Below are 11,850 nucleotides of genomic sequence, written 5' to 3'. Positions count from 1 at the left end.
TTTTTGGATTGAGCTTAGATTACTTTGGACTGGTAAACTTTTAATAGCTCACTAAAGATCAATAAGGATAATATAAAGTTATATTACTTGAATTTTTCTTCCTATGTATTTTGTCTGAATGCTAGAACAAATGGAAGTAATCAAAAGCCTTCCATTGAAACAAAGCAGAGCATGTTTGATTGACAGTCAACTTGGTTATAATCGTTTCTTAATCTTTATCTGGAGGGGGTCAGCATTATCTTCAGGGATCTGGAAGAGCTGCTGTGAGATACCATCTCAAAGAAAGAAAATATCAGATTGAGTGAGTTTAGAGTAGAAATTCTAGGATGCAGAGTGCCCAAGTTCCAGGAAACTAGCTTGGAGAATTCTGTAGCCACTCCTGCCCTTCCTTCACTTCTTTTACTCACAAATGTGAAGAATGTCTGCTAAATATAATATTTAGTGTTTGTAATTGTATAATCTTATCATTGAGCAGTTGGTAAGAGAAAGAAGGCCTATTTCAAGAAATTTATGTTAGAAATCACTTATCTTTTAGGCACATCTAATTTAGAAACATTTAAATTTTCAAGTAGAAAATTTAATCTTGTGTGATATTACTGGTAGTTTTCAGTGGATCTTCACATAGAGATATGGAATGATATATAAAAGTAATATATAGAATATAGTTAGATAATTTTGAAAATATGCAGTTTTTTCTTGCAAAATGTGTCTTTGTCCCCACTTTCTGTATTGGTAGCAGCCTACAACATCTTGGTAATTTGCTTCTAGATGTTTATAAACTATTTCTGCTTCCACTGTCCCTTGAAGATATATAGGTGTATATATATATATATATATATATATATATATATATAAAACTATATAATATCTCCATATTTCTATCTATCTATGGAGAATAAGGAAAGAACATCAATTTAATAGTAAACACATCTGATGATCCAAAATGTGATATGATGTGTACCATGTATGGTATATGAAGTAATATGTAGGGTGTGCACAGGTCATTTTCTTTTATTATTTACTGACTCATAAGTCCATGCTTCAGTGATTATCTGCTTGGAGCAAATGTGTTTAAAAAATGGATTGCCTAGTTTCAGTTTAAAGAAAATTTTAATGAAATAATATTGTAAATATTCATAGGTGCCTGATGTTTGGAAAGCAGTGTCTTTATGTGAGTAATTACACCAATATATATAATGAAGTACAGAGTTTCTTTTGTTGTGTTATTGTTGTAGTTCTTTTATTCATGTGTTTTATATAGCAAGATGCACCTTAAATTTAGATATATGCTGGAAGAAAGTCCAGTCCTATCTTTAAGTTAGGAAGAATTTGAATGGCTTGCTGCCCATCTGTTTGTATCTTTTGACTTCACTGATTCAACAAAATTTCTATACCACCACCACCCACATTTGGCTGGCTCTGTGTGTTAAAATTTAAATGCTGTTTTCACCCCCAAACATCTCTTTTACCTTGTTTTTATTGAGAAAAGGAAGCTATATTTGAAGTGTATATGTTGTCTTGTAGCCACCAGTGGGAAAATACACAAATATTAAGAACAAGAAGCTCTGACTTTTATTTACTAAGGTTATTTAGATTTTATGTCCTTGGCAGGCATTGGGTAAAATGCATGTTAAACATGTACTAAATACAAGGTTTGGTGACAAGTTACTCAATACATATGAGTCATTTTCTATAGTATTAATACTATTCATTCAGAAATAAAACAAGGGTCAGTCAGTGCTGGCCAGGCTTTGTGCTAGCCGATCAGCGTCTAGGGTTGAGTTAGTAAGTCTTTGCTATCAAGGAGTTTATGTTCAGTGATCTTCCTCATTTTCAGGTATGAAAGGAAAGAAACCAACAATATGTAGAGATCTGTTCCATCATGCAATAATCAACTGCAGTTATAGGCATAGTAAACACAAGATTTCAGATTAATAAGCTTCAATACTTATCTTGAAGAAATAAAGTGATGATTTTTCTATGAGTTAATTCACTCATCTCTTTTATTCTATAAGGAACTGATGGAAGCGAAGAAAACTCTACAAGTATCATTGTCTTGTGATGTGAGAAAAAAAATGAAAATGTTTTCTTTTTCTCCCAAAGTTTACTTTTCCTCTTCTGATTAAAAAATATCAAGACATTTGGGCCTCCAGAAGTGCTGTGAGCCCTGGGCATTGGATCTTCTCTGCCACAGTGGAGAAATCCAGAGGTTTTCAGGCCAATAGAGCCATTTTAAGGAGTGGCAAATGAGGAAAGCGATGATTTGACAGCAGACACTTCAAGCTGTTGTTCTGGGATCTCTTGGCATCTCTTCTGCATTCTTCAGTCATAGATAGGTATACTTTGATTTAATGATAACCAGATGCCGATAACCTGTTTTTTTTTTTTTTAAAAAAAAAAAAAACAACCAGACTTTTGATAAGTTTGAGAGTCTATTGTACTTTACACTTTTAACATGAGCTTACTCTGCAGACACTCCTTTCTAGAACATGGTGTAGAGTATTCATGGTTCAGAAAAAGTAAAGCAAAACCACATCAACCACGATCAGTGGCCTTGCTCGGCCTCAGTTCCTTCACCTCAGGGTACCTGGCCTAGGACCGTGAAGAGTAAATGAGATGCTCGAACTTTTGATAGTGTCTGACACATGATGAACACTAGAGTAATGGGAAATTGTAGAGAGGGGATGGTGATAATGGCGTCTCTTGAGTGCAGACCCAGTTCTGGATGTTTGAAAGGTTTGAGGAGTTACAGAGCCCAAGTATAGGGGATGTGTCTTCCTGGATAGAACATATTGCCTTTCTTGGGTGGGGTGGGGTGGAGTACTCGCATATAGAGTGAAATTGGAACTGTGTTCGCCTAACCTCACAGTTCTGTGATAGATACTTAGCTTCCTCTGTTTTTAATGTTCACAAATCCAGATTTAGAGAGACTTACTGTGCTCAGGGGCACAATTTTTGGAGCAGATCATTGAGACCAGGTCTTATTTTTCTCACTCTATGATGTTTTTTTTCTTAAAAAAAAAAAAAGTTCTAAAGGCTGTTTATAGGGCCAGACATTCTGAGGGTAGTCTAGCTTTAGAGTGCTGGCAGCATTCCTTTTCACCCCAGAATGCTGATTTAGTATTTCCTTTGGAAGAGCCAGACGAAAGGTTCAAGATACCTTGGCAGTAGCATTTGCCCCAGTAATGGAAAAAGTCCTAGAAATAAAATTGCTGTAGAAGTATCTGATTAGATTGACTTTTAACATTTTAACTTTTCTGAGCTATTTTAATTTTATAGTGAATTTTTACCATTTCTGGCAAAATGGTGCTCTGTAACTAGTTGGTAAGATTTTACTAGCTCCCTGGCTTTTAGAACTTACAGAGACATCAACAATTGCTATACAAGCTTGTGTTATGAAGTTAGCCCCCCTGCCTCTTTCTTGAGCTCTAAATGTTTTTTCTTACTCAAGAATATACAGATTGGTTTTCTCTTGCTAGGAGATCTAAGATCTTTGGTTTAGAGATCTAGCCTCTTAACTGGTATTAGAATACTATTTTCCAGATTTAATTTAAATATGTATTGAAAATAGAAATAATATTCCTATTGTATTTCCTTTTAACTTGTGAAGTGGAGCATGGCATACAAATGGCATTCTCAGTATTTCAAATAATTACCTTCTTACTGTGCAAGTTCTTTTCAGCCTATAAAACTCATCCAGTTTTGTTGTAGATGCAATCTGATTATTACATGTTGACAAGGTCATATATCTATTAATTGGATTGGAGATGGGATACAAAATTGCTGTAATTATTGTAATTTTCTAGCTAATTGCAGGGTTGGTGGTGAATATTTTACTTCTGCAAAATGGAAAACAGTATTCCATCAGAAGTTGTTCTTTGGGGTTTCAGACATTTTGTTTCATATCTTTGGTGCTTTTTGCCCACAAAGTACCTCTTTTGTATCTATTTTTTGTGTATCAGTCCGCCTTTGGATGTCAGAGTGCTCATTGGCAGGCATCAGTGGAAGCAGCAAAGGCAGAGAGCCTGGAGTACTCACTGCCTCTTTGTTCTGGTTACCACGGTACCTCTATTGTTTATTTATAAATTCGAGCACTCTCCTTTCAGACTTAAAATCAAGGTTGAATGGGTCATATCCAATTGGAAGAGGGCTCCTCTGCTCTGCTCTGTTGTCACCTGTGCACTCAGAAATACTCCCCAAAATGAACATTCCTCACTCCATTCACATTGTTTATGTTCTTTTTTGGCATGAATAATTAAATAAATTATTGGTCAGCCCATTTTGCACTGTAATATATGGCTTATTTTGCATATCATCTCTTGTGTGTTTTTTGCTTCATTTAAACTAAGCCAGCTTCTAAGAGCTGGAAGCTGAATTGACATTTTAAAAATAATGGTGTGTACACAAGGTGAGTGTGTTTGGAGAGTTCCTGGTGGGTGGGGGCCGGGTTACTGAGGGGGGTGTTGGAAGCTCGCTACCTAGGATGGTGCAAGCAGGCTGATGTTTATTCCCTGCTGGAGTATAAACTGGAGGCGCAGGTGAAAATTGCCAGGCCTAATGAGCAATTTGGCAGATAAGACGGGCTGTCAGGCGACAGCAGTTCAGCAGCAGGCATACTGTCTGCAGACCAAGATGCTTGTTCCAGAGACAGCATTTCAATACCATAAAGAAAGCTTTTTCGGTTGGTATCTGGTGTGGCAAATATGTTTATTTCATCCGTCGATTTTCCAGTGAGGTAACCAGACATCAACATATGGCGATTTTGGTTGCAAAATTATTGTTAAACTTGCCTTTTCAGACCGTTCATCCATTTAAAAAAGAAAAAAAAGCCAATGTATGTTTCCCCCACACCAGAACACAAGAAATGTTAGGTTTTAAAATGGTGATAAAATGTAAGCCATCCTTGCTTCCTTGGGCTGAAGCATTTTGTCTGTGGTCTTTAAGTTGGAACTTAACACTCAACAAAGAAACAGTGTAGTCTTTTCAGCAAACTGTGTCATTTATATCTGCTTCTTTAACCCAAGAATCCTTTCCTTCCGTGCAGTACATGAAAGTCTAGGCATATGGATGGCTTCTCCCCACAGAGGCTGTCAATCTATTGTAAAAGGGATGCTGGGACAGGTTTCCATATCCTTGGAGTGGGGGGCAGTCCCTTGGGAAACCACCAGGTCCCTCTCCCCTACTTTACCATCAGGCATCGGAGGCTCAGCAGAGTGAACTAACACAGGCTGTGCCGACAGTGCAGCCATAGTGCACGTCTTCATGTTCAGGACAAGTGGAGTTTTTGCTGAAAAGGCATGGATACTTACTGTACATCAAGGTCCCTTTGTGACATTTCAAGATACGAGACTTGGAGCCAGAGCACTGTCGCACTTCCTGTCTGACACCAGTATTTCCCAATTATCTTTCAGCAGAATAAACACTTGTTTACTACATTGTTTAATTGCATTTCTGTGAAATACTTAATTGAAAAAAAAAAAAAACCCTCCACACATCCCATGTGTACAATTTTTACCCTTAATGATGACTGTGGACCATGGGGAGGAGGAGTATATTTTAGAACCTCTCTGCCTCGGGTGGTCAGCTGGACTTTGGACTGTAGTTAGCAGGCGATCCTTGGTCAATGAAAAGGTTTCCTGCAGGGTTCACAGCACCGCCTGTGTGTGGTCTCCAAAGCCTAACCTTAGAGAACTGGACACCAGTGCATGGAGCTCTCTGTGTCTGTCGCACCTGCTGAAATCTAGGGAAGAACAGTTTTACAGAGTTCCCACCTCTCCCAACCCCCGAGCCCAAGATTTCCGCATCGTCCAATCACCTCTGTATTCTTCACTTCTTTTCGTCCTTGGCTAGTATATTTTATTTGACCCTAAAGTCTTGCCTTGTACTCTTGTCTTTGTATGGGAATATACCTTATGTGCCCAATGTTTATCTGTTTATCGTGTACAGAAACAGTTACTGACACTTGAAAATTGGTAAAAGTGATATAGCTATGAATACGTTAAGAAAGTACAATTTAAATCGAAGCAAGAAAGCCCATTTTCACATCGCAATAAGAAGTGCATTACAGAGAGAAAATAATTGTATAAAAATGTTTGAGCAGACACAATTGGATTGTAAACAAGCTTTCTTTTTCATTTTCATCCTCCATTCTAACCAGGTATCTAGATTCTTTTTTCTATTAGCGGATGTCACAGAGAGACCCATATATGGATTATTTTGTCAGCATGAAAGCCTGGCAGATAACATCTTTTCTTCTCTTCTTGTTGCACTTGATATAGATCTCTTGTATAGCTCTTCTTGAAACGGTGTTTGCTTATTTATTCTTTCATTGCTTTTAATATCAGAAACGGCCTTGTGTTCCTCATCCTGTTTGCTCCTGTCTGCAGCTAGAGACCGACTTCATCTCTCAGAATCCTTGTGTGAGTCCCACATGGGGAGGGACCCAGAGGCAGGGTGATTTTTAAAGGCACCCCTGAGGTCGTCACCCCTTCTGCCTTTTCCCTGGAATGGAAAGCTAGTGATCTCTGTGGTGGCCACGTTTTGAAGAAAAACTAACATGTCTAAATCACTGTATGAATTCATTAAATTATTTTGCATTTACAAATTTCATTTATATTGACGTTTGAGTTGATTTAATTATTATTTACCACTTCATTGCCTACATTTCAGCAAATTATCTTTCTCCTTAACCAAGAGCCCAGGCGCTGTAGTGTGTGGGCACAGTGGCATGAGTTCTTGTGGCCCCAGAGACACATGAGAGAGGACAGTGAGATCAGATCTATCCAGCACTTTCTGTGGCTCAGAGCTGATGCTTCTGTTACCTAGTTCCCTCCTGTTGGCATTTGACAGGACTTAAATGAATCCAGAATTTTCATAACAGCAAAAAGGGGACTGTGCATCCATTTACCAAACCCTCCTGTTTCCCTCTCTTGGTCTCAAAAATGATCCAGACCATGGACCTGGCTTATTCCCAGATACTGTCACCCTGCTTGTTCCTCAGTGGAATGCCTTTCCATTTGTGTTCTCTCTAAAATTTGTAGAAAGCGTTCTATCTCTACATTTTTCTACATCACCCTATGTTTTCTGTCTGTTCTGAAGATTAAGCAATCTCGATATGTTCTTTTTCAGCTCTTTCTTACAGGGTCCAGCGTAAATACAGCAATGACAGCTTGTTGCCTGGGCTGCAGTTCTGTTTCGACAGTATTATATAAGTTTTCTTGTCTTTATAGTGGTACTGTAGTAATAAGTGTTTGTATGGTTAGGATTGGCCAAAATGTTCGTTGGGTTTTTCCATACAATCTTTTAGAAAAACTCGAATGAACTTTTTGGGCCCATCCAATACATACACACACATATATAGCTGATACTTAGTGAGGTTATATGAGGAAGGAGAATAGGAGTAGCATGTACCTTCAGGAAAATAATCATTTTTGTAGAAATAATTCATGTGTTCAATGATGGAAGATTGCCGCTGGATCCATCTAGGGCTAATCGTAATATGGAAAGAGCAAGGGGCCAAAGGGCATTTCAGACTACTGCTAGATTAGTCAACCCATCATCACATTTAATTAAAATGTCAATTTGTGCCATAGCGGATCTACTGGTGAATTTGTTATTTAGATCAGCTTGAGAAGTATTTATTTCAAATACAGAATTTGTGTTAATGCATTGGAAAAGAATATTCTCTTGCTTGGCAGAGATGTTACAGCCTAAAGATTTATGATTTAGAACAACAAGAACCAGCTGGTTATCAGTTTGCATAAGTAGTGTAGGGTTATCTACTAATGCTGGATAATAACTGTTCATTTTATAACCAGAGTCAGGAAGCTGGGAGTGGGAGGCAGAAGCAAGGTCAGTGATGAGTCACTGGGACGTCCCTGGCAGTCCAGTGGTTAGGAGTCCATGCTTCCATTGCTGAAGGCACAGGTTCAATCCCTGGTTAAGGAACTAAGATCTGCATGGCTTCTAGGATGCTTACATAAATTGATGGAACTTGTGAGTATTAGATGTAATTTTCATTCTTGAACCTCCGTATCACCTCACGTCCAGTTCACATTCTTGAGCTCTCCTAGGAGTTTCTAATAATTCTGCTTTGAACAGAGGTGTTGAAGTGACTGAAGACCACTTCTAATAACCCTTTATGGGCTCATTCATCTAAAGACCTTTTATTTTGTGTTACCACATCTTCTTCATTTGTTTGCTTGTAAAGAAGCGGATTGTTAGGCATTTACTAAATTTTTTTAAAAGAAAGAAAACGTTTTCTAAAACACAGTGCTCTTTCCTGTTTCTGGGTTTCCTGATATGCTGCTTTATTTTGTAACTGCTTATGTACCTCTCTGGCAGTTCAGTTGCTGCATAATGAAATGTGATAAAAGACTCTTTATAACTTTGAACATAAAATTTCAACCGATCCAAGTTCAAATGTGTATTTGATCTCTTAATTTTATTTACAAGGGCTAACATTCCTTTAATAGGATTTTTTTTTTTACACTGAAGAAATGTTTGATAACATTTGGAACTGAACACAATTTTATATATATTTCAATATTCCTACATTCTCAAAGACTGTAAATTTATATGAAAACTTTGCAGATGGTCATGTGTGGGGCTTCCCTGGTAGCTTAGTTGGTAAAGAATCTGCCTGCAATGCATGAGACTCGGGTTTGATTCCTGAGTGGGGAAGATCCCCCGGAGAAGGGAATGGCAGCTCACTTCAGTATTCTTGCCTGGAGAATTCCTTGGACAGGGGAGCCTGGCAGGCTACAGCCCAGGGGTTGCACAGAGTCAGACACGACTGAGTGACTAACACTTTCAGTTTTCTGCATTTATATCCTCAATTGGATATGCTTGACGCAATCCTTCCTCTCTTAGTGTAGAAAATTGAGACCCTTAATTAGAAAAAATATCTACTGAAAACGCGTCTAAAATGACCACTCTCTGTTTGGTGGTTACATCATCCATCTTCGTTCACTTCCTTTATTATCAAGACATATTGAATCACTGCATTTGTGTTACATCTTACTATAAGACTTAATTGTTTCAGAGGAGAAGTCTGGTTTAGCTATAGGTGGTTTCGTAGTTGTGGTTACCTTACCAATTTTAAAGATAGAGTATATACTTAGAGACAAAAACATTTTGAGCTACAAATAGAGTAACTGCTAGTGGCACAGTTTTAGTCTCTGGAACTTGGCTATTGTAGACCTTGATTCCCATTTACTTATTTACAGCAAATGATGCTTCACTCTCATGGGTAACACAAATGTTGGTGTGTGGAATCTACCTTCATATGCAAGAGTCAGTACTGTCATGATGGTGGTGTACTACACATGTCTGGAGAAGGTGTGTGTGTATGTGTGTGATTTGCAGTGATTCTTTGTCTTTGTTTTTGTATTTTCACAAGTATTGCCCTTTTTGACTGACAGAAAACTGAATTTTAATATGGGCTTTTAAACTTCAAGTGTCCATAGCAATATTAAAGAATATTACATAGTGTGAAGATATTTCTCATAAAACTAATGGGACAGGTTTTTTTTTCTTCTGTATGATGAATATGTTACATTTCTAAATAAATGAAATGTCTGTCTAGATTTTTTTCTTCATTTACTCTCATAAACTCTGCCCTTGAAATAAGTACACATCAGACTTTTGAGGAAGTTATTCATCAGATGAAGCTAATAAACAGTGAAGACTCTCTCTATCTACTTGTGACTGGTTTTTATAATTTGCTTTCAATTTCTATGGGTTCCAAGCTTTAAGTTTTTATGCTACTCGTATTTGAAAATTTTGATTTTTTTTCCTGTCTACTCGTCTGCTAACTATATTGGTAACTATTACATTTTTGAGCATTTTCTCATAATAAACTTTAAGATATCAAAATAATGTAAGAATATTTTTCACTCCTCTACCATTACTTACTGTCTGTCACTCCACTGCTGCTTGAAAAGATCTACTAGGTGTGTGATGGGAAAATGCGACTGCTTTATATCTGTACATTGATTTTGATCAAATGTGCTTCATCTTTCTGAAAAATGGGAGAAATTAGACTACAGTAGCACTTGTTCCTTACCTTTTCAAAATCAAGGCACAGCTGAGTAAATGGGGTTCAGGGGCTACACCTGGACCCACTAATCATGTTGTTAAACTTCTTGCTGCTTCTTAGCCCTGTAACTTGTGAGAAGCAGCATTTTAAGAGGCTTGACTTAGCAAATCTTTTCGGGGAAACTGAGCCTCTTCTGAACAAATGCATAAAGTCTGCACAGTCTGTTTGGAGGAGATACATTCAATTGTAGTACATAAAATATTAAAGAAACTGTCATGATGAATATGCAACTTTGCATAGATTTTAAAAAAACTTAATCCTAATTGAGAAAAAAAGACTATTACTCAGTATCATTACATTGCTTATTTTCACTTGTCTTTATAATTTTCAGTATTGCAAGGTCACTTGTCTTCTGTTCAGTTTTTCATCATAGAAAATTTCAAGCACATACATGATTAAAGAGAATAGTGTAAGGAAATGCCATGCCCCACTCTCAGTTCTAACAATTATCAGTTGGTGGCCAGTCTTGTTTCATCTGTACTCCCCCAAATAGCATTATTTCAAAGTAAGTTCTAGATCTTATATAATTTCTTGTGAAAATATTTCAGTACTGTGTTTATTTCTAAAAAGTAAAACTTTAAATATATAACCTTATATAATACTTTCTTAATGCTATGTAATGTGATATTAGTATTAAAATTACTCTATTTTATAAATGTAGTTTTTCTGTTTGGCTTGTTTAAATCAGCATCTTGGGAAAATCCACACACTACATCTGATTGATGTTTCTTTTGGTCTGTGAGTTCCTTTTTCTGTGTGTGTGTGTCTGCATGTATCTATACATGGGTATGAGTATATGTACACACATACACACACGTGCACACACTGCAGTTTATTCCTTTGACAGTTTTTCCTGTGGTTTTCCTCTGCCAAACCCATCATTAGAAAAGACCCTGGTGCTGGGGAAGATTGAAGGCAGGAGGAGAAGGGGACGACAGAGGATGAGATGGTTGGATGCCATCATGGACTCAATGCACATGAGTTTGACCAAGCTCTGGAAGATGGTGATGGACAGGGAAGCCTGCTGTGCTGCAGTCTGGGGTTGCAAAGAGTCAGACCCAGCTGAGTGACTGAACAACAGTGAACAGCAACATCCCTGGGGCATCTGCTGTATCCTCATGGACCCTGTGCTTCTTGTAACCTGGTAGTTATTAGAGGTGGTGTCTTGATTTGTTTCTGGTTTGATTCTCTGACAACAGTTTCTCTGGGTGCTATTGTGTGGTTCACTCAGGAGACACATACAGCCTGGTTGTTGGTTCTCATTTTGTGATATTAACAGCATTGGTAATTTTTGCTTAGATCCATTATTATTATTATTTTTAATGTTTGCAGCGTGTTGATATTCCAGTTCTTTCACTTATTGGCCACATTATTTCTATAAAGTTAATCTTTTGGTCAACTGGTTTGTTACTCTGAGATACCATATGTCCAAGAAGAACAGACCAAATACCTAATTCTGTCTCTGTATTAGTTTCCACAATAACATGTTTTTTTTTTTTTTTGGTTGGCATTCTCCTGGTTTCATTTTTTCCTGTTTCCCTCTTTAAAAAAGTCACAAGAGCTCATAAGCTCTAGTATAGTTCTTGTTTGTATCTGCTCTGTTACTGTTCAGATCACCCATATTTGTAGGGATGTGACTTCTCTAAGCTGGGTCCTGAGAGCCCTTCATGACCCCATCCTCGCTTTCTGCCATGAAATGTGTTCCATGCTCATCTTAGATATTTTCTGCCCCACATCTGCAATCAGTCACT

General features: G+C 37.5%; 1 protein-coding gene across 18 annotated transcripts in view; it reads left to right on the top strand.

Annotated features, from left to right (window-relative positions):
- The window catches only part of PARD3 (par-3 family cell polarity regulator), a 574,463-nt gene that overhangs the window by 218,519 nt on the left and 344,094 nt on the right, over window positions 1–11,850 (top strand). The window lies entirely within an intron of this gene.

The sequence above is a fragment of the Oryx dammah genome, unplaced genomic scaffold, assembly GCF_014754425.2.
Source record: "Oryx dammah isolate SB20612 unplaced genomic scaffold, SCBI_Odam_1.1 HiC_scaffold_10, whole genome shotgun sequence".
NCBI classification, from domain to species: Eukaryota; Metazoa; Chordata; class Mammalia; order Artiodactyla; family Bovidae; genus Oryx; species Oryx dammah.
Note: the sequence above shows the minus strand (reverse complement) of the source record. Positions and strands in the feature narration are given on the sequence as shown.